We start from the raw sequence: 22712 nt of genomic DNA, 5'->3' as shown, positions 1-22712 counted from the left end.
CTTGAGCAAGGTTGCAATCTGAGACTATGACAGTGGGGCTGAACTGAAGGGTCTCATGCTGTCATGGAAACAAATGGCCATGTGATACACTGGAGAATATTTCTGTGCCTCTTCCTTTAAATTCTCAAATGCTGTCTGCACTAGTTCATTTAATCATTTATGTCTTCACCCACTGATTTTTTGGAACACCCATCATTTGTCAAACATTATATTTGGCAATGGAGAGATGGTGGAGGCTAACACAATCATGGGTATTTCATGCTAGAATCTATGTATTTGGTGAAAAAGACAAGTAAATCACCATGCATTTCCAATACTGTAACAGGTCCTATGGAAGAAGGTAGTGTGCTGCAAGAAAGACAAAGAAACAAATGTCACCTGACATGGATCGACGTGGGCTTTCTGGAGAAGGTGACATTTAAGTCAAGACCTGAGGGAAGAATGCCAATTTTACAGTAACAGGGATGGGATGGAAGGAACTGTTTTGGTATGAATAGAAGATGTGCTAAGTCTGAAAGGAGGACTGAAAGTATACACAGTAATTGCAAAGAACTCAGTTATTCAGTGTGACTTGAGGGAGGTACTGGGGCAGGGGCATGGGTGAAATATCAGGAAATGAAACTGAGGTGAGTGGGGGCCACATTTTGAATATTAGTCTAAGTCTCTCTGGGAGCTTGGGTTTTATGCTTCTTGGAATACTTAGGTAGAGTCCATAGAGTCTATCCCATGCAACTGTTAAAACTGAGGTCCAGAGAATAGAAATGATTTGCATGAAATCAAGCTGGGCTAAAGAAACAATGGGGAGGAAAGGGGGAACTGATGGAAAACAGGAGAATGATGTATTTCCCTTTTCTCGCCTTCAAGTACTGATTTGCATTTCTGAGTCATGCTTTCTGGCCCTCACCCCTCACAGGTCAGAGAGGAGGAGAGCATCCCATCTGTGTGGCAGAGAGTTCGGAAGACCCAGTAACCAGGGACCGGAAATGAGTATGTCCTTCTTAGTTTCCTCTCTCTCTCTGTGGACCTTTAGCTTGGAATTGAGTTATCACTTGCTGGCCCACATAGCCAGAAGTTGTATTCTTCAGAAACCAAGAACTTCTTTCTCCAACCACATTTCTTATAGCCTGGAAAATATCCTCCAGCTTTTCCTTTCATTAAATCTGTATTTTTATTGGTACATGTTTGCAGTATGTAATGATTACATTCCTTGGGGGAGTTGGTGGATATACAATAACACATTTTACTTTTTTTTCACTCCCCTTCCTCCATCTGTTGTTTCCCTTCCCTTTTGCAAAATAACTCTCTCTATTTCCTATTATCTATCTTTTAATTGCTCTTTATTTTCATTTTGGGTTTCTCATATTAGAGAAACCACATGATATTTAAATGTGCGTGTCTTATTTATTTTACTTAACATTATGGTCACAAGGTGCATCCATCTTCCTACAAATTACTTAAATTTATCCGTTTTTTATGTCAGAGTAGTACCCCATCATGTATAAATACTACATTTTCTTTATCCATTCATCTTGGCTGTTGAACTCGGTTCACAAGACTACCGACGTTTTACTGTTTGTTCTGCTCAGGAACCCAATTCTCTGGTCATATAGAATTCCAAACCCGATTTACTGAAACAAAAAAGAGTGGACAAACAAAATAAAAATGATCCCCTCTATTATTCTATAAGCTCAATTCCTCCCACCCCCATTCCCTATCCCAAAGGTCAATGAAAGGACTTGGCTCTGGTTTCAGGCATCTGTCTTTTGCACTTGTTCTTCTCACTGCTCAGATTTCACCTTTCAGCTGATTTCCTGGGTCACACGTGTGCATGCTCAGGCCTCCCTCCTCTGGGAAGCCTCTTCCTCCAGCTATTGCAGTCATAGTTGGGATCCCTCCAATCTGAGCCCACAGGGCACTGTATCACCAATATTGCTTCAACCTTTACAAACCAATTCTTGAACACAAAGTGAAAATAGAGTCACACATGTTTGATTTTCCTAATTAATCTCTCAGAGCCTCACAGGTTCCATTTCTGTATATAATATTCCATACATGACTTTATTATTGTTCACTGTTAAGAGTGCTATTCTCCTAAGAAGTTATTGGAAAAGACCAGGCAAAACGTCAGGAACAATAACAATAAATGAAATCATGAAATTAGGAAATCTTGAAAGTGAAGTCAGCCCAAGCTCTAAAATAAACCAAGAGGAACAGTGTCAGATAACATTCCCACCATTGCTTTAAGCTGCAAGTTCCTAGAAACTACTAATCTTTGCTCTGACAGGTGATGCTGGCCTATCTTGCCACAAAGCCTCTGTGTTCACTCTCAGTGGCACCTGGTATGGTTCTTCAAGGGAGAAGATATTCATAAACCATTAGCTCAGCTAGAACAGGACCCCTCCACTGTCAGGCTTGCCGTTTGAAAGTCCTTGTGTTCAGCTCTTTCAAGTACATAGCCAGCATTTCCCAGGCGATCACACTGATTCAGAAACTAGTCGAGTTGATTATCAAGCTTAATGTGTGACCAATATAGAATCCCCAATTCTGTGTTCTGTGGGGATTGACATAAGGAGAAAAGATTTTTCATGTACATGGGGTCAGACTGCCCTTCCTCTGTTGAAAGCCTATCTTTTCAAGAGATCTGACCTTAGTTTCTCAGTTCCCTTTTGAGGGACTTTACCCTCTAGGACACAAGAGAGAGTTATCATTTCGATGGAGGCTCACCAAGGGATGGTAAGGTATCTACGCATGCACTGACATTTCTAAGGTATCTTGTTCTGCTCTACCCCACTTCCAACACAGAGTGCTCTCAGAAAGTGGCTTGCTGGCATATGCTTTAATGAAGAGATATAGTTCAAAATGAAATTTGATCATTAGCATATATACTACCAAGACAATTTTATAGTTTTGCATTGCAATTACCCTATTTCTTGTCAAAATGTGACATTAGACTATAGATTTGTTGAAAGCAGGAATAACATCTTGCTTATACAATAAAATGTATATATATTTCTCTGCAGCCCCACAGTGTCTAAGATAGTACCTGTATGTATTCTATTCTAAATATTTCATGAGAGGAAGAATTAATGAATACTTTGGCTGCTGGTTAGAGACTTTTCTGGATACCAAATTCAGAATGATAAGATCTTTCATCTATGCTCACCAGAATTACATTCCTGAAGAAGACATTTAAGTTTTCTTATGTCCCCTTAAGAGTTGCCTACCTACCTGATTATCCTCTGTTGAGAAGCAATAAACTCAGGGTTGTCTAATAATGATGCAAATGGAAGTACTATGTGCCAAGACCTTTATTGCATTCCAGAATGGAAAGACTCACCAAAGAAAGTCACAGTCTCCTCTTTGACAAACAGGGTACAAATGGTATTAGAATATCCCACACATATGCACCTTCTTGTTAATGAAAGAGGAGTCGTTTCAGTGTGAACAATGGCTACAAGTTCTGACTTCAGCTCTGCCTCCAACTTCCTGGGTGATCTTAGATAAATCTTTGTCCAAGTCTGGGTCTCAATCTCCATTTCTATAAAAAAGCAGTGGCAAGAATTTATTATCTCCATAGTCACTTGGAAAATTACATCCCTCTTCATTCAACTTCAGGAAGCTCCCATGGGCTACATGGCTAAACTCATAAGTGACTTATCCTAGCTCATAATTTCCTTCCTTCAACACTTACTTTCATCTGACCAGTTGGCTAGCTGAGACTTACACAGCATTTGCCTGGCTTTTTACTGAGAGAAATGCAGTTCTTTATTAGTGGGTCTTACTTTTCAAAATCCTGAATAGTGGCCATTTACTGCTCTCTGGTGGTGTACAGAGGTTTCTGCAATTGTCCTGGGAAAACATTTTCTCTCTAATGATGTAGACTCAGTTCTTATCTTCTTGGAAAGCTTAATGATTTAAATATGTAACTTACTAAATAACTTATTTACCAAGTAGCTGTTAAATACACGCATACATTTACTTTTTTTTCTAGAGGAAACTGGCTTCAGACTTTTGTGTTTAGAAGATTCCAGAAAAACATTACAGGTATAGAGTAAAAAAAGTAGAGCATATAATCATAATAAAAATAATAATGGTATTTAATGGGTATTCATTAGATAATACCAAGCCAGAGGTGGTCCCAGAGAGAAGCCATAGGAGCTACAACCACCGGCAGTGCTGTAGGGACAGAGCCACCCAAGCCCTTTGGAGTTTACAATTTGCCACAGATTACCAGGGATGCAGGAAGTGCAACTATGAGGTTTAATATTTTCCCTGCTAGAGTTTGGTCTCACTTTGTTCCCCATTCCTTGACATTCCCATTTGTACCTCTTGGAATGGAAATGTCTATCTTGTGCCACTGAATGTTGGAAGTGTTTAACTTTATTTCCATTTGTACAGGGGCTTGCAACCAAGAGCTTGCCTTAAATTTTAGAGGAGACTCTGGACTTGGATTCTTCAGCAATTCTGAACTGTTAGGACTTTGGCAACTCTTAGAGATGGATTAAATGCCCCCATTGTAGTGTGTTATATACATTTGGCAGATAATTTTTACATTGTGTTTCTCAACTGATATTCATAACTCTCTGTTATGATATGTTTCAAGTAGCTCATTTTATAGATGAAGAATGAGGCTTGAGTATTAGTAGCTCTTGGGATTTTTCAACCGAAATTGCTTCTCTGATTGCTTAAATCTTATGTGATGTGTTTTAAACCAAGTTTGATTGTTCTATTACTTTCAAAAGCTTCTTTATGTTTTCCTTCCAAGATAAAATTTGTTGTTTCCTTCTCTATGCTCATGCTGCATGCATGTCATAGCTATATCTACCACAGTATCTCTCACTTGTCATTCATTCTTCCTTTCATCAAAAATTTATTGAAAGATTATGAGCTTTCCATTATTGTTACAAAATACCTGAGATAAAGAGAAAATCTTTATTAGGCTCATGGTTTCAGAAGTGTCAGTCCATAGGCTATTGGTCCTGTTGCTTTGTGTTTTGGTGGCACAATGCATCTAGGTGTGGGCATGTATCCAAGGAGGTTTGTTTACTTCCTGGTGGCTGGGAAGCAAGGTTAGAGAGAGGAAAGGACCAGGGGTCCTTTATGGGCATGCCAACTCCCAATGACCTAACTTCCTTTGATTATGCCTTGCCTTTGTAGGGTTCTATCACTTTCCAATAACATCACAAGCTGGTGACCAAGCCTTTATAGCATTTGGGAATTATTAAACTCCAAACCATCATAACAGACTCTTAGCTGTTAGAAACTTTGTTCAGTTTCAAGGACATAGTAGGTATACAAAACAGAAAAGACTTTCTTCCCTAAAGGAGCTTACACCTATTGAGAGCTAGACATTGATTAATTCATTATAAATGCACAATATTTACAAAATAGGTGGTTAGAATTGAGAGAGTAAAGGATAATTTGAGATTAGATAAATACTTTTTAAACAGGCATAGTATTATACTGAGTCTTGTGTTAAGAAATTCAAGTTTTTATCCAAAGAACAGTAAGAGTCATTGAAAGGATATAAACAGAAGACCATCTTGATTAGAACTTAATTTTAAAAGATTAATGTTTTGTTTTATAGAAAATATGGCTATTTTCTATACTACCAAACCCAGATACCATATTTAGTATTCCTATAGCATCTAGGAAGGAAGTTGGCATATGGTATATGCTTAGGGTTTTGTGTGTTAAAATAATGAATGAAATATTACAACAATTAAGTCTTATTGGGAAGTATGCCTATAAAAGAGGTGCTCAAAATACAGTAAGTATTTAAATTAACTTTTTTAAATTCAAAGACATGCTGCCATTAGTACCCCTCGAAATATGTCCCCTTGCTTCCAACACACTTATCCCATTCTTCTTGTCACTTTTGGATGCACTCCTGGAAGTCTTCTTTTGAGAGCATATTTACAACCTATGAAAAAAAATTATGATGAATGCTACTTCAGAGTGCCATCCAATGAAAAGGCAAGCTCATAAGAACATTACAGTAAGCCCTCATCCACCTTATTCACCTGATCTAGCATTGTACAACTTCTAATTCTTTCCTAAAGTCAAAATAACTATGAAATGTAAACGTTTTGAATTAATTCAGAATATCAAGGCAGCCACGACAGAGCAACTAAAAACATTCACAGGAAGGTACTTCTATTATTGCTTCAGACCATGACAAAAATTATGAGATAAGTGTGTTGAAAGTTGGAAGATAGGAGTATCCTGAAGGGGATTAATCCCAATATGTCTTTTACTGTAGTAATTTTTAAAAAATTAAATACATAATGTATTTTTTATCATACCTCATCTATCTATCATCTATTTTCTATGATCCTATCAATGATTCGCCATTATTTATGGCCATTATTATGCCACTTGAGAGATGAGGACATTATTATGCAGTGGAATGGTATCACCTGGTACACAATGACAGGTAGTGAAACCAGGATTCAAACTTCATCTTTGAGATTCACCAAGGTCTGTATTCTTCCTACAAAAACACAAGTTCTGACTGATGCTATTCCTTGTGCCTTTCACAGAAGTCACTCAACACTGAAGATTGCCAGGGTATGAAAGTTTTTACCCACTATCCAGTTGCTTCCAGTTTCTTAGGCTGGGAACCTTCCTCATCTGATGCCTCCTGTGACACATATCCATCCCACTTGCGCAGTCATCCAGCCACCTCACAGTTACATCTTCCCAGAAGATAGTTTTCTTCCTAGCATCAATTTCAAGATGAGGTCCAAAGTCTGGCCATTGATCAGTGTCTCTGTCTCCTATCCATTAGGTCAATCTGCTCACATTGTTACTCCGAAACTTCAGCTATAGAACCTTACAGGGAAATTCTCAAATTATTTAGTACAATTCATCATTCAGAGTGTTGAATTCAGAGTGTTCTATCATGTATCAAGAATTGCTTTGCCTCATAAAACAGAAGACCCAAACAAGAATCATAAATAAGTCCGGAGTTTCATTAATTATGTGTGATAAAAATAGCAATAAACATTCCAGTGCTTCTTCAGCTATTTCAAGATTCCAACAGGGACTCAAGCTCTCCTCATTTTTTTGTCCCCACTTCTTTAGCTTATGTTTCCATCAAGTCAGCTGAAGAACTCTAGCATGACAGTCGTGGTATAGAAAAAAAAAAGGGTGAAGGGAAAGGACAAAAGGCATATGCTGCCTGAGTATTTTCACTTCTGAAGATCTTTCTCTGAAGCCATACTAACAGCTCTTACTGTGTCTGATTGGCTAGAACAAAGGCACCTGGCCACTACAAGCTGATGTCTTGAATTGGGCCATTAATATTATGTCTGCTGTCATTTACCAAACCCCAAGATGCCTTTTTTTATGCCGTTTCATTTGTTATTCAGTCCAGGCCCCTGAATAACACATTGTGACCTGGAGGGTTTACGTAAGTAATCTAATGTCTAGGACCATGAGTAATGCATTTGTTGTTGAACTTCCCATCCATTCTCCTGCTCCTTCAAAACTGTTTTCTTTCTCTTTCTTTCGAGAAGGGCTTTCATGAAAGACTACATCCTCCTTTGGGTTCAGCATTTTAATTACATTATAATTAGATTTTTTTCCTGGAGAATTACTTAGGTCCCATTAATGTGAACTCTTAAGGAAAGCAGAAAATAACCTAGAGTTCTGAGGAAGCCTCAGGGGAGGTAATTTTACACTGGGTACGGGTAGACTTTTTATTTCCTTTTTTCTACTCTGGCCTCAATGCTAGTGCTTCCTAAACGTGACAAATCACTGGAATCACAAGAGACACTTGAAAAATAGATATTTCTGAATCTTTCCTTGAATCCCATCTGTATTCTGCTAGTAAAGAGTTCCTTTATTTCAGGAGGCAAGATAGAAACCATTGCTCTAGTGTTCAGAAGACTTTGGAGGTCCCTATGGCCTTCTGTGCATGGAAAGTGGCTTATATATTCTCAAAACAAGGTGTTGTCAGGCATTTTCTGTATGTTTTATGACTTTACAGGAGCATTGAAACCTAATATTTGTGTAAGATAACAGGGCTAGTAGCACATGAGACAGGAGAATTGAAGATTTGAAGCCAACCTGGGCAATTTAGCAAAATCCTGTCTCAAAATAAAATAAAAGGACTAAGAATGTAGCTCAGTAGCAGAGTGCTTGGCTGGTGTGCATAAGGCTTTGGGTTCTACCACCAGTACTGCAAAACAAATGATAGATAGATAGATAGATAGATAGATAGATAGATCATACTATTCCTATTTCCCCGATAATGCAACAGAGGTTTATGAGATAACACACTAGATTGGGGTGCATAGCTAAGGCAAGGCATTTCTTGGATTCTGATCCAGGTCAGTCTGATTCCAAAGCCCATGGATTTTTTCCACTGTGTCATGTTGCCATGTCTGAATCTGTCAGGCTAAGGAAGGAGAACATCCTTGAGACATGCCAGGATCATTTCTCACCACGATCTCACAGACCCTTGCTGACCAATAAATGCATACACAAAGCTTGCTTCTCAGAAGTTCCTGCCTGCATGGTTTCCCCAGACCTGCTCTGAAGGTCCCAGAGGGCAGACAAATGTCCTTTGTCCAGACAAATTGGGAACAGGTTGAATGAGAGCTGAGAAATAGATGGGAATATTGAGCCAGACTGGAAAAATTAGCATGGTAAACCATTTTCAGTTGGCATGAGGTGATTTTTTTTTTCCTTGGGTATTTTTCCCCTCTAGTTTTATAATTCATTTATTTCAAGTGAAATTCAGTCCATCTGTATCTGATTCATTCACACTTAAGTCATCAGCAGACTGCTCTGTCAGAGGAACAGATTCCAATGTGTTTCTAACATTTTGCTATGAAATCAAAGTCTGTCTGGGAACCCAGGCCAAGGAGGCTTGTGAGAAACATGGGAAAGCAGGTGAAGATGGGTTCACACTTTCTAGTGCAATACACACATTCCTTTTTTTTTGCTTTCTATTTGTCTTAAGCAGCTCTGATAGTCTTTAAAATTTGTTTTGTAAATGGTTATATACCAAAGTTTTCCTTTATGCTGACTCCTTTCCACTTGTCCATAAACATGTTTGTATTTCTTATCTTAATACCCAAACAAGTTCCAAAATAAAAAGACAGTAAACCAAAATACCCTCTTCTACTTCCATTTACCTTAACTGTATTTACCTACAAAGCCCTCAGAAGTTTTCACACTGCATCTTGTGACCTCCACAGTATTTTATATTTCATTCTTCTGTTCAATACATTTTCCTTCTGCGTTCTGTGGAGAACTTCTGATGACAACCCCCCTTTAATTGCCAGACTCAATGATTTTATTTCTGTCTTTCTGTTGCATTTGATGCTATTGACAATTTTCTGCTTCCTCATACTGTTTTCTCTTTATTTTCCTTTCATCTTTCTGTTTTATTCTTTTAAGTCATATATTTCTCTGTTTCCTCATTTGAAAGCAACCTATCTATTATGTATCACAGCTTCTGATTTAAGACTATGAAACCATGTTGGGTTCAAAGCTCACTTTATCATTGGTAAACAGTGTGACCTTGGAAATGTTTCTTAATTCTGTCTTTTCCAGTGAAAATTAGGGAAAAGTATAGCTCTTATTTCACAATGTTGATATAGAGACTAATAGTCTTCAAATATTACCTAATATCCTAGTTTCTCAGTATATTTAACCAATAAACCAATATTGTGCATACTCTAATCATCTGTATATGCCTATATCATAGAACTGATGATTGATGGTATTATGGTTTGGGTCTTGAGCCCTTCAATGGATCAATCTGCTGATGAGTGTAGAGTCTCCATGATCCATCACCTCCCCAAAGCCTCACTTCTGAACACATGAGACTCTTGGAGGGACATTCTAGATCTAGACAATAACGCTACAGAATCAGTTAAGCATACTTCTGGGTATGCTGGTGAGAGTATTTTCAGAGAAGATTGCCATGTGTGTGAGAAGACCTGCCCTTTACATGGGCAGCACCATCCAAGAGGCTGGGGGGCTAAATGGAATGGAAAAGTGGGAGCTAGAAGCTCAATCTTATGCATATGCACTTCTTTTCTGAACGGAGTTGATTGCCTGCTGCTGTCATCCATGGGAATCCAATCCCAAGTTCTTCAGCCTTTGTATCAGACAGATTCAACATCTTCCTAGGGACGGGAAATGGTGCTTCTTGGAATAAGCGTCTACTAGATTCCCTGCCTTTTCAGCCTCCAGACAGCCATTGTTGGACTTGTCATCCTCTTTGATCATATGAGCCAAATAAATCCTCTTTTATAATTATGTACATATATCATTATTTAATTAACATATACAAAACTCTGTCTCTCAGGAGAGTCTTAACTAATACAATACTTGATACTGAGAGGTAGAATCATTGCCATAACTATATCCAATGATGTTGAGGAGCATTTGCATTTGTTTTATGGAAATAATATGGAAGAGTTTGGAGGAGCAGGCTACAGAGAACCTAAAATGCTATGGAGTTTAAAGGACAATTCTGGTGAAGGCTAAGAAGACCAGAATACTGATTGAAATGTAGATAGTAAAGGTGATGTTGATGATATTTCAGATGGAAATGTGGACTCTACCAAAAACTGGACTAGAGGACCCTTGCATTACATGATAGCAAAGAGGTTAGCATGTATGTTAACCATGCTTTATTGTACGTTGCCCATGATTTGGGATTTGGTGAGAAATTGAGCTTAAAGAAGATTAAATAGTTGGGAAGACATTCCAGGGCAATAAAGCATTTAGGTTGTGGTATGGGTATTATTGACTGCTTTTTAGCTAAATTTTCAGTGAGAATCAGGTACCAAGAGGAATAGTGCTGAACATTTGGAAAATTTTCAGTTTGTCTAGAGAAGGAACAAATATAAGGTCCAGCCAAGGAGAGGTTGATTGTAAAAATTATTAGCACTGACAAAGAGAAGCCAAACACATTGAGACAATAAGAAAGATCCACTAGAGAACATTTTTTTTCTGTGCTGAAATCTTTTAAAGTTATAATTATTGAGTTATATTAATTTAAAAAATTAATAGACTTCACTGTGACATTTCTATATATGGATATATTGTTAGTGGCTTCCAGGTACAAGAGGTAGTGGTGGTGGTAGTGGTGGTGGTGGTGATTCTGTACTCTGTTGCCAGGGAAACACAATTTAAATATTAATTTATAGTAAAATTATAGATGAACATACAGGTTTCAAAAATTTGGTATGCTTATGTATTCAATTTATTTTCATCAAATATGTCAAAATATTTCAATGTAGAAAAGGCATTTTTTTTCAATTCATGGCACTGTAGAAAGCACTGTGTGTATATGGTAGTATATATTTTCTTCTCTCAAATGATACATAAAATTAATTTAACATAGTTATTCAAATGTGAAAGTTAATAGCAATAGTTGTCTAGAAGAAAACCTGAAGTAAGCAGAGATTTCTCAAACGGGACTAATGGAATTAAAAACTTTTGCTCATCAAAAAATTCAGATAGCACATAAAATAACAGCTATACCATGAAAGAAAATATTCATAACAAGTATATTTGCCAAAGGAATTTTTTCCTGAATGTACACAAGTCCTAAATCTCAATAATAAAATAAATAAGAAAAAATTGAGATTGTACCAACAATATCAAAGAATGATATATTAATAGCCAATAAGCACATAAGTTCTCAAAATGATGAGTAATCAGGAAAATGTACATTCAAGCCACACTGACGTTCTACCAAAAGGAGATTAATAGCAAATATTGGTGATGTTGGAGAATAGCCAGACTCTAATACATTTCTGGTGAGGATATAAAATTGCACAAGAACTTTGGATGAAAGTATTTATATTTTCTTATGAAGATAAGCAAATCTCTTATACATGATGTGGCAATTCCACTCTGAGTTATTTAGCCAACAGAAATGGCAATCTATGCTTATGAAGTGATTTGTAAAATATGTCTACAGAAACTTTATGAATAATGGTATAAAAACTAAAATGGATAAGCAAACTGTGGTATAATCATATAATGTAATAATATTAGGTAATAACAAAGAACAATTTACACATTTAGCAACCTGATTGGAATGCATAGACATTATGCTGTACATTAGAAACCAGACACAAAAGAATATGGACTATGTGATTCCATTTATAGAAATCCCTAGCCCCGGCAAAACTAATTTTTGTTGAAAAAAATCAGAGCACTGTTACCTCCTGGGGATATTTTAACTGAGAAGGGACTACAGGGAAAACTCTACGTTGACAGTTACATTATGTAGATAAGGATGTGAATTACATGGGTGAATGCATTTGTCAAACCTTATGGAATTATAATTTAAGACTGTGCATCTCCTGAAATTTAATTTTGTCTTTAAAAAGAGCTATAAGTACACATATGAAAATCTGTACACATCTTTGAATTGTCAGCCAAATTTCTGGCTTGGTTGGCCTTGAACAACAAAAATGTTGATTAAGATCTCTCTTTAATGGAAAGATACTGAATGCAATATTGTAAGGCTCCTCAAAGTCTTCCATATGTCTATTATATTGAGTTTGTGTGTGAGTTTTTGCTGTTTTAAAGCCAATATCAATATTTATCTGCAACTTGGGAAGCTTTTTCTTGCCAAAAATGTGTAAGTTCTCTTTTCCTCTTGCTATAAATGGGGTAAGTGCTACCAAACATTCTTTGAAAATGAGCGGAACATTAATTTTCTTGTAGTTCAGCTATTCAGCTTTCCAGTAACATTAACTATTTGCATGTGTTTACTCTGCCATTAGTGGGGTCATTAATATCAGAATATAAATCAGGTTTTATAATTTCAGTGTTTTCTAGTTTATATTTTTCCTCTGATCAATTTTCAAAATTTAATAACCTACTTTTAACATTAATTTGCTTTGGAATCAAATGCACCTGAAATTATTTGTTGCAATCCAGATGAACAATTAAAAGATACAAAAAGTGAGCAGTCTTATTTTCCTTTCATGAAATATTGAACATGGTGCACAATGAAGAATGTAGAGCGGTAAATGAAATTCGAGTGGAGTTTTGGTGTTGGTTTATATTAATACATTATGCATTATATATGTTTGAAAACTGAAGTTGTATTGAATAACTGATCATGGTATAAGCCGGTATCACTTCAACAGTGACTTCGGAAGTCTTGACTGTATTGCTAGTGATTATCATATTGCTTGGTATATATTTAGTGATCAAATGTTTCTTACTGAAATGCAACAAAAATATGAAACCATGAGATATGCCCTGGAGGGACCAAGAATTTTGGGGGTGGAGCCTTCTTGAGTCCTTGTCTTCTATCATCTGAACTGCTAACTACCTGGTGTGGCTACTCTGATACTGACTAGGGGAAGTTGATGGGTATGCTGGCAGTGTGAGCAAGATGAAACCCTGCACTGCTGTAAGTAATAGGGTTTCACTGTTTTGTGATAGGAATATAACTTAACATGTCCTCGTGGATATCATGGCCACACCCCAAGTTCACTTCTGCTCACTAACCCAGTGTCAGACATGTGCCCAAAGCAACGGTGGTACCTACAGGTTAAATACATGTGGCCCCTGGACTCCAAGGATTCATAAGTTCACAATCCCTTCTGAGTACAGAAAGAATACTTTCTTCACATGTAGTATGAAATTCTAGATATGTGTAGTAGAGTTATGAGTTTTGAAGATATAAAACTTAGGGGTTTTTTTCTTCGATACTGTTTTTGTTAAAATGGAAAATACCACTAATCATCGAGGAGTTACTCCTGTATCAAGCAGTAAATGGCACTTGCTTATAATAAAATAAGAAAAGGAAGAATGTGATGTTATTATAATAAGGATTTTCTATGAAGTTTTTATAATACTATATTTTATTTATTGTTAGAGAAAACTCTGGGGTCTTGTCTTGTAGTCTCTACGCAGAGTTGGACACACAGCTTATGGTAAATGAATGTTGACTGGAATTCTGTGAGAATGTAGAGAAGAGGAGGGCATTCCCTGCCTGAGGATGTAAGGCAAAGTTGAAAAATTTCAAGTAGTTTCAAACATTTGAAATTCTATTTGAAGGCTAGGTACAATTTTGATATGCTGGAGGTAGGATATGATTTTCAGAGAAAATATTGTAGAACCAGCAACGTGAGTTAGAGCCTTCTAGGATAGGTGAGACAAAGAGTGAGCAGTTTAATTTGGGTACATGTAGAGCATATGACATAAGAATTTTAAAAAGTAAAGGTAGGTAAGGCCACAACACAGAGTGCCTTGAAGGACAAATAAGTAGTTAGCCCTATAGTCAGGAGCTATTGAGAGTGGTTAACACAGAATAGAAAGTGGAAAGAGTAGCGTTTCAGGAAGGCTGTCATAGAACGCTTGAATGGCGAATGTTTTATACTTAACATTACCATATGATATAGATAATACTTTAATTTTATGTATGAGAAAACTAATGCTCCAAAGCAAATAACTTTTTCAAGCCACAATTACTCCCAATCGAAAGGTAGGTAAAACTAGCATTTTGTTTGATCTGTTTTTTCATTTAAGACAAAAATGAAAGCTTAATCTTTAAGATTTTTCAAATTCTTAGGAAAAATAAGTTGTAGATGATGCATCTCGATAGTGTCTTAAGAATATTCAAGCAATTCCTTAATCTATTTTTTTCTTACAAGATGCTTTGAGGATAATTTTTGAGGTATAGCAAGTTGGAGGAATGCCATCTAATAACACTAATATCAATTAGGCAAACTTTGTTTACTTTGTGCTTTGTAATCTAACTTCTCAACATACAATTTATACAAGTCAAAAAGTTCATTGATATCATATAATTCATTCTACTACACATCTATTCTTTTACATTCCATAGGCGATTCAGGCTAGAAAAGTTGAAAAAATAACTCAAGTATATGATCTAGAATGTAGGCCAAATCTGAGGAAGAGTTTGTTGCTGTGAAATATGGAGTTCTTGGTCTTAAGTGACACAAGACATGTGCAAGAGCTTCAGGTGCTTCAAAATTTGAAGAAAAAATAAAGAAGCTGTCCCTGACTATTTAACATTATTTTTAGTGAGTCAGTGATTCAACATTCATATTTAGAGGATAAATCCTCAGACAGGGTATATAGAGGAAGTTGATATAATAATAACCGTTGCTTAGGAACTATGTACTATGTACTATGTTCCTTATTTATATTATTTGTAACTTTTACAACACCTTTCAGGTGTTGTAATTAATGGCCTCATCTTATAAACAAAATGGAAATCAAAACACTTTTGAAGGCTGTCTAGGTTGTCTAGACTGTCCTAGCTCATTGTTAGTTGGAGATTTTTAGCATAAATTTGGGGAGCAATAAACCCATATGCTTTCCATTGAACCACTTTTTAAGGTTTCTTCCACTCTGACATCCCTGATGTTTAGTGTTCTACCAAGCACATCCAGTTCTTTCTCTTACAATGGAAAGAGATAATAATCTCAGTTGAGCACAAATGAGTAAGCTTGTTCCACCCAAGAATGAACTCATGGCAACCTTGACTTCTTGATGCCTGCCTCCCATTTGCTTTATGGTTCAGCTACCATTTTCATGATATTCTTTGGAAAAACTTCACTGACTTCAGACAAACCTTTATTCCTATAGACCTGAGGTGGTCCCATCTCTCCTCCTTCCTTCATGTCCTTCTTCACAGAAGAGAACAGTGGTCTAAAAATGATGAGTGTTTTGCCACTCATGAGGGTAATGATGGATGCCATAAAAGTTTCTGAAAGCACAGAACAGATTTGCATAATAATATTGTATCTAGATTTAAAAGACACAAGTCTTTTAAAAAGACTAATAGAAATCAATTTTTTGGTCAATAGGTTTTGTCTTACTCAGTTTTCTCAGAAATTTATCAAATACTATTTATCAGAAGCTGGTTATCTCAGCCTTAAGGGTATAGTAAGGAAAATATTGAAAAATTGTGTTGTGTCTCAATCTAATGATTCAGAGGAAAATCACAGAATAAGTTTTTAGATCTAGTCTTGACTTCTTCTAGCTTCTCTTCTCTCCCTCCACCATATACATTTATTTCTTCAGTCATACCAGAGAGGTTACACCTCATGTATTTATTGAGATCTGATTTACTTACTTGTCTAGCTATTAATCTATTGCCTATCTGCATTTCTGTCTATGATTACTTGTTTCCATATCTTTCATCTATATATTTATCTTTCATCTATATACATTTGTGAATTTCTCTGCTTTAGAGTCATCTGTCACTTCTGCCAGTCTTGTCTTTTTCCACCTATCAGACCAACCAGATTTTATTCATCTTTTAAATTCTTGATAAAATGTCCTGACTGCTGGAAAGCTGAGGCAGGAGGATTGAAAGTTTGAGTCCACTCCAGGCAAATTAGTGACTTAATGAGATCTTGTATCAAAATAAAAAGGGCTGGGGTATGGCTCACTGTGAAGGCCTTGGGCATCACCAACTCCCCAGGACCCCGAAAGAGAGAGAGGGAGGGGGGGGGAGAGAGAGAGCCAAGAACTTTCCCTATGCCACTAACAACCACATAGAATAAATTACTCCCTAATCAGCATGTTCTTAAAATGCACATCTTCCTGTCTCATTGTACCTTGCCTGATTTGTCATTCCTTACCATGTTATTTTCATCACTACTGCATCACAACATCACAAGTACATGCCTGAGACCAGCATGTGTTGGTTTTATTTTTCATTTATACACAACTTGTGTAGCAGCTGTCTGCTACTCCTTTAGCTACTGGATTCATACTAGCAATATCTATGTTAGCTTCTTATCAAACCAAACTGAAGCGCAGAATAGAGTTCCCCAAAGATTTATCTGGATACAAAGCCTTAGCGGAAAATGTAGATTTTTACTACAAGATAGATGAAAATATTACAGACAACTTAAAATTGTTATTAAATAGTTTTGTTCTCCCAAAGTAGGATATTTTATTTCTGTTCTATTTCTTAAGCAGTTAATAAATATTTACAGACTCTGTCCTTACCTGCTTTTCTTTAACCACAGTCACCAGCTGAACTTCAATTTTCTCATATTTATATTATTTAAAGCAATTTTTGATCTTCTTGTACTCTTCATATCATCCCAACCTAGAATCATCAATGTACTCACCAAAGCAGGGTGGAAGTACCTATCTCCTTCAAAGGCATATTAACATCAGCTGACTGAGAGTATTCCATCATTTTCTTCAAAGAAACACAATACTTTTTTCCAAGAAAAAGTTTGATAAATGTGGTTGTCTGCATTCAACTATATGAATCTTTCATCATTGGGGTATCTCGCTTACTTGCTTTGAGCCATGCAAAATTATTGGAAACATGCAGAATTTAAATAAACAAATACCACTAGTTAATGCCAGAATGGGACTATAAATCATTTAGCCTGACACTCTTGTGCCTCTTTCTATGTCTAGAGTAAAGGGGGAAAATAGTGACTAGATTTTTTTAAAAATGAAAGGAAATATAGCCTACCATTTGTTTCCACTTTTTTAGTTGCTGTGCTGGGCATTTCACAGACATGTATTCTTGCTCCTCATCATTGTCCTATATGGATTTTGTGGATGAAGAACTTCATCCTCATGATGACAGATGGGAAAACTCAGGCTCAGAAAGTTGAAGTCTCTTGTCTATCCATGTCTACAGACTTCTAGATTTTCCACAGTATTCTGAGACACAGTATCTCTCAAATCCCTGTTGAAGCATGGCAAGGAGCTAGTTTTTGACAAGATTGTTTTGTCAGATTAATTTTTATTAAAATTATTTTAGAAATAATATACTGTTCTATAAGTCTGAATTCATGCATTAGGCTTGTTTAAAATGGAGGTGGTCAGGAGGGCTTGGATTATATTGCTGGAGTTTGTCTCAGGAAGGATCAAGAACTAAGGCTAAAATATCCAATGCATTATTATATACCAAGTCCTGAGGAAATGAACCTATAGAGTGCTGCATTGATGACAGCAGTGATTTTTCAAGCAGTGTCGCCTCATTCATTTTGTCCCATCACCTGAGATACCTTGGAGCCAGAAGACAGCAAAATATATAGTGTTCGCTAGTAGAGGCTGGAGGTGGTTTCATTATAATTGTGTGATCTCAGGTAACCTCATAATGTTGGATTTGTCTTACTGAGGTCGATCTGAAGGGACTCAGACAAATGTTATGTGGCTTTTCTGGGAACAATCATGTCTTTGAGTCTTTTCTGGGAAAACTATTGGTAGTAAGTGAAGGACGTTACTGCATTGCTGAAGCTGGTTCTGTTCTATGTGGGAAATGTAATGAAGCCACCAGGCTGTGGGCCACTGGGACATAAGCACTGGAGCTCATTCATCCTGATACTTCCTGCCTCAGCACACTATTGGTGGTTAGCCTTTAATCCAGTCCTCCATGTCTGACAGCCATCTGTAGCTAGATCTGGAATGACGAGGGAGACCAGAGGATGTTTAGCATTGGAGAAGACATATTTATATGAACTTGTGAAAAAAGGAGTGAGTCAGCAGGAGAAAGAAGAGAGTCATCTTGGGAAGGGAACACATGAAGTGCAAAGGCACTGATGATGATCAGAAGAGTGTCACAGGTTTATTCCTATACATGAGATGCAGGTGGAGAAGGACAGACATAACAGAGGGGCTTGTCAGAACCTGCATCATGAAAGGGTCCTTTAATTCAGCAAAGGCTTTTGGACTTTTCCAAGAAGATAAAGAGCAGCCATTAACAAGTTGTAAGCTGAAGGTCAGATTTATGTTTTGGAAAGCTGACTCTGCCAAACAAAAAAGAAAAAATACTGAAAGACTGGCCAATCATAAAAGCTATATAAGTGAGATAATAAAGCAAGTGAAAGAAAGGCTAATAGTACAGATACTAAACATCCCATAATAGAATCAGGAAATCACAGAAGTGATCTTATTATATACTTCAGAAATCATACTCAATCTCACTGGTCATTTCAGAAATGTATGCTATAACAATAAGTAATAATTTTTGTCAATATGATCAACACATTTTAGAACATTAAAAAACATCTGCTGAGTATGGAGATACCTCAAAGAACTAGGACTGGAAGTCCCATTTGACCCCACTATTCCACTGCTGGAGATATTCCCCAAAGAATTAAAAGAATCATACCACAGTGATATATGTGCATCCATGTTCATAGAAGCACAGTTTGTAATAGCTAAAACTTGGAAACAGCCCAAATGCCCATCAACTGGAGACTGGATAAAGAAAATGTGGTTTTTTTAAAAATAAAATGGAGTACTACTCAGCCATAAAAAATGAGAAATTAGAGACATTTATAGCTACATAGATGCACATTGAGACCATACTTTTGAGTGAAATAAATAGGACACACATATATAAATACTGAATAGTTTCTCTGGTGTGAAAAACTGAAAGTGTAAATAAGGACTAAAATGTATAATAGATAATGTGAAATAGGAAGAAAAGGGGCAAAGGGGAAGGAAGTGGAAGGGGTAGGGCAAACGAAAGAAGAGAATAGAATTAATATGAGAAAATAGAAAAATAGGAACAAAATCTTTGTAAATAGGGAGGAATGGAGGGGTTGAAGGGAGGGCTGGGCAAGGGTGAAAAATAGGAACTAAGAGAGATTATGTAAAGGTGCAAATTTCCAATGATGAATGTCATTATATTGTATAACTAAAATGCACCAATGATTAGAATGAATAATCAATAATGCAAAATAGGAAGAAAATGTCCAAAGGGGTAGGGGTAGTGGGAGGGGCAGGGGAAAGGAAAGAAGGGAGAGGAAAAATGATGAGAAATGGATAAAATGGAAATAAAGTCTTTGTAAATAGGGAAAGGTGGAGGGGGTAAAGGGAGGGCTAGGAACGGGGAAAAAATAAGAACCAACATGCATCATGTAAAGGTACAAGTTCCCAATGAGAAATGTAATTGTTTTGTATACCTAAAATGTACCAATAAAAGAATTCAAATAAATAAATAAATAAATAAATAAATAAATAAATAAATAAACATCTGCTGATAATGAAGGTATATATCCAATGTTTGTGAAATTTCTACAGTTTTTCCTAGGGCAAGTAATTGGTAGCATCTGCAAACATTTAAACTTTCCAAAATCCTTTGAGCTGACAGTCCCACCACTAACGATCCATCCTACAAAATTAGAAACCCAGTTTGCAAAGATATGCATATGATCTTCATTATAGTATTGATTGTTAGAAGTCAAACAGAACAAAAATTGGGGGAAAATAATCTTTGCTTGTTAGTCTCCTTATACCTTTGAAGTTCTGTTCTCAGCCCCTACTGACTCCTGGCTCCCTGGTTTCTAGTAGACATCTGACAATGGAAGGGAGAGAGCCTGGGGTATCATCCCTCACTCAGCCCATTTTCCCCTGGAGGTTCTGGTCTTGGTAGTGAATGCTTTTCTCCGATGTGGCCAAAGCTTTATGACAGCAGTCATCTCTATGTTCTGCCAGGACACCTCTTGCCATGTTCAGGTAATTATACTGTCTCCTTTTCTGTTCAGGCTTTGAGGAGAAATGCTTTTTCTTCCAAGTACTTGCTTTATTCATCTTTCTTTAATTCTCCTTTCCAATGTGCCTAATCCTTCCTGCCAGAAACAAATTAAAGAATGGAGAATGGATTAGAGGAGACATCTAAGTTTGTCCTTATAGAATTCCTAAGTGACCTAAAGAGAAATTCCAGTATGTAATGGGATAGTTCAGGTGATACACAAAGTCAATCTCTTCCTGAGGAACTCTAAATGAATTGTCAACTCTTTGTTTAGGACACTGGGTTTAGGGGAGGAGGATGAGGTGTTTTGACCCTCACATAGGAAACTATCAAAGAGACCCAGTTTTCCCTGTGTCTCACTCTGGAAATATTTGTTAATTCTCCATAAGATTTAGGATCTCATAAAGATGATAGAGAGAACTTGAGACCTAAATATTCAGCTTCCAGTGGCCATATGTCCTAAGTCTACATCCTGGCTTCCCATTGTCTAGTTGGGTCATCTTTACAATATACTTAATCACCTTCAGACTCAATTTCCTCATTTTTTGAAGTGGAGATATTAATAGTGACTCTTTGCTTAGTAGTTATGAGGGGTAAATAAGTTGCTAGATGTAAGCATCTTATAACCATTCCTAGTACATAGAAGGGGCTTAATAAAAGCAAACAGTTATCATTAGCTGTCATCCAAGGACACTGTAGACAGGAGAGACACAGAGTTCCATGCAAGGATGAAAATAAGCAAGGGAAAATGTATTGGCCTCATTATGCTTCTTTGCCTTTGCATGTGGTTTGGAACCTATAACCTCATAAAAGGAGAACATGTGGAAGCCATCACCCAGACAGTTTCATTTCCTTTGGTGATAAGGTTACCAGACTGATAGATTGGGGACTGCCTTGGAAGCAGAAAGTCTTAATTTTAGAAAGGCATTTGACACAATTCTCCTTTGACCCAGTTCAAATCTCCCCCACCTTAGGAAGCTCTCAGAGCACCTGCAGTGAATTCATCCTTACACACTAGGATGTCCTGTAGTCGTTTTATATGGGTACACAGTGATCTTCTAGATTGTCAGTCAGTGAGTTTAACTATGTTATGTAGTGGGAACTCAAGAGAGATTAACACTAGCAGCTAAGGCTTTGCTCTCAGACCCCTCTAAGTTCAAATACTGGTTCTGCTTCTCAGCCGGTGTGTGTGTTCTTAAACAAGTTACTTAGTGTCTCTGAGTTTTGATTACTTCATCCATGAATTTGAGCTACTGAGCCTTCTCTTGTCATAATGGCTAGTAGGTACTAACCACCTACTCTGTTTCAGGTGGAGCCTCACATCACTCCACTATAAAGCCACTATTATTATTACCATCATAAAGACATAGATAGATTGCAACGTTTAAAAGTATATCACAAAGTTCACCCTGGTTTACTCAGTAGGTGATGCAGGCAGCAGAGTAGGATTCCAGGCAGTTGGAACTCCAAGGCTGTATTGCTAACCATTGCCCCAGCTCAGCTTCATAGATAGGCTGTTTCTTGCTCATAATAGATGCTCAGTGATGTTGTTCCTTGAACAAAAGGTTCATATGCTCCTAAGATGTGCCTGCTGAGAGATTCTTACACAGAGCAGTAATGAGATCAGGAAGGCTTCATCTTATAGAAGTGATGGCCAATCTTTTAGAGATGACTGCCCAAACTGCAACCCAAGACCCACATATTTATTGCAAAGTGCCAACACTGCAATTAAACTTGAAAATGGAGGTGCCTGGGATTTAGCTCAGTGGCACTGTGCCTGCCTCAGAAGTGCAAGGTCCTGAGTTCTATCCCTGGTATCGGTTTTAGTTTAGAAAAGAAAAACTCATACATTAGCATCTTTCATCTTAAAAGGAAAACAAATAACACATGTGCCATAGGTTCACCATCACTGTTTTATAGACATTAATTTCTAATAGAGAATATGAACCAAATCAAACAAAAAAGAAATAAAGAGCTACAGCTTATAATTAGTGGACTAAAGGAAATAAACAAGGAGATTAAATCGACAAGGCTGTTATAGTAGAGAAGACCTATACAATCCTTTGGCCTAGTAGGAACACAGCATATTTATTGCCTTTAAATATCCACAGAAATGAGAAATGTGGAGTAGCTGTTAAAAACTGGGTAGACTTACAACAGGTTAGCTAGCTCCTTCTAAAGAATTCTCTTCAGCACACTGCTGTCAATTTGGGTCTACTTTGGCCAG

Source organism: Heterocephalus glaber, unplaced genomic scaffold, assembly GCF_053883595.1.
Source record: "Heterocephalus glaber isolate CG9 unplaced genomic scaffold, H.glaber_assembly_v1.0 deba00001479, whole genome shotgun sequence".
Lineage (NCBI taxonomy): Eukaryota > Metazoa > Chordata > Mammalia > Rodentia > Bathyergidae > Heterocephalus > Heterocephalus glaber.
Note: the sequence above shows the minus strand (reverse complement) of the source record.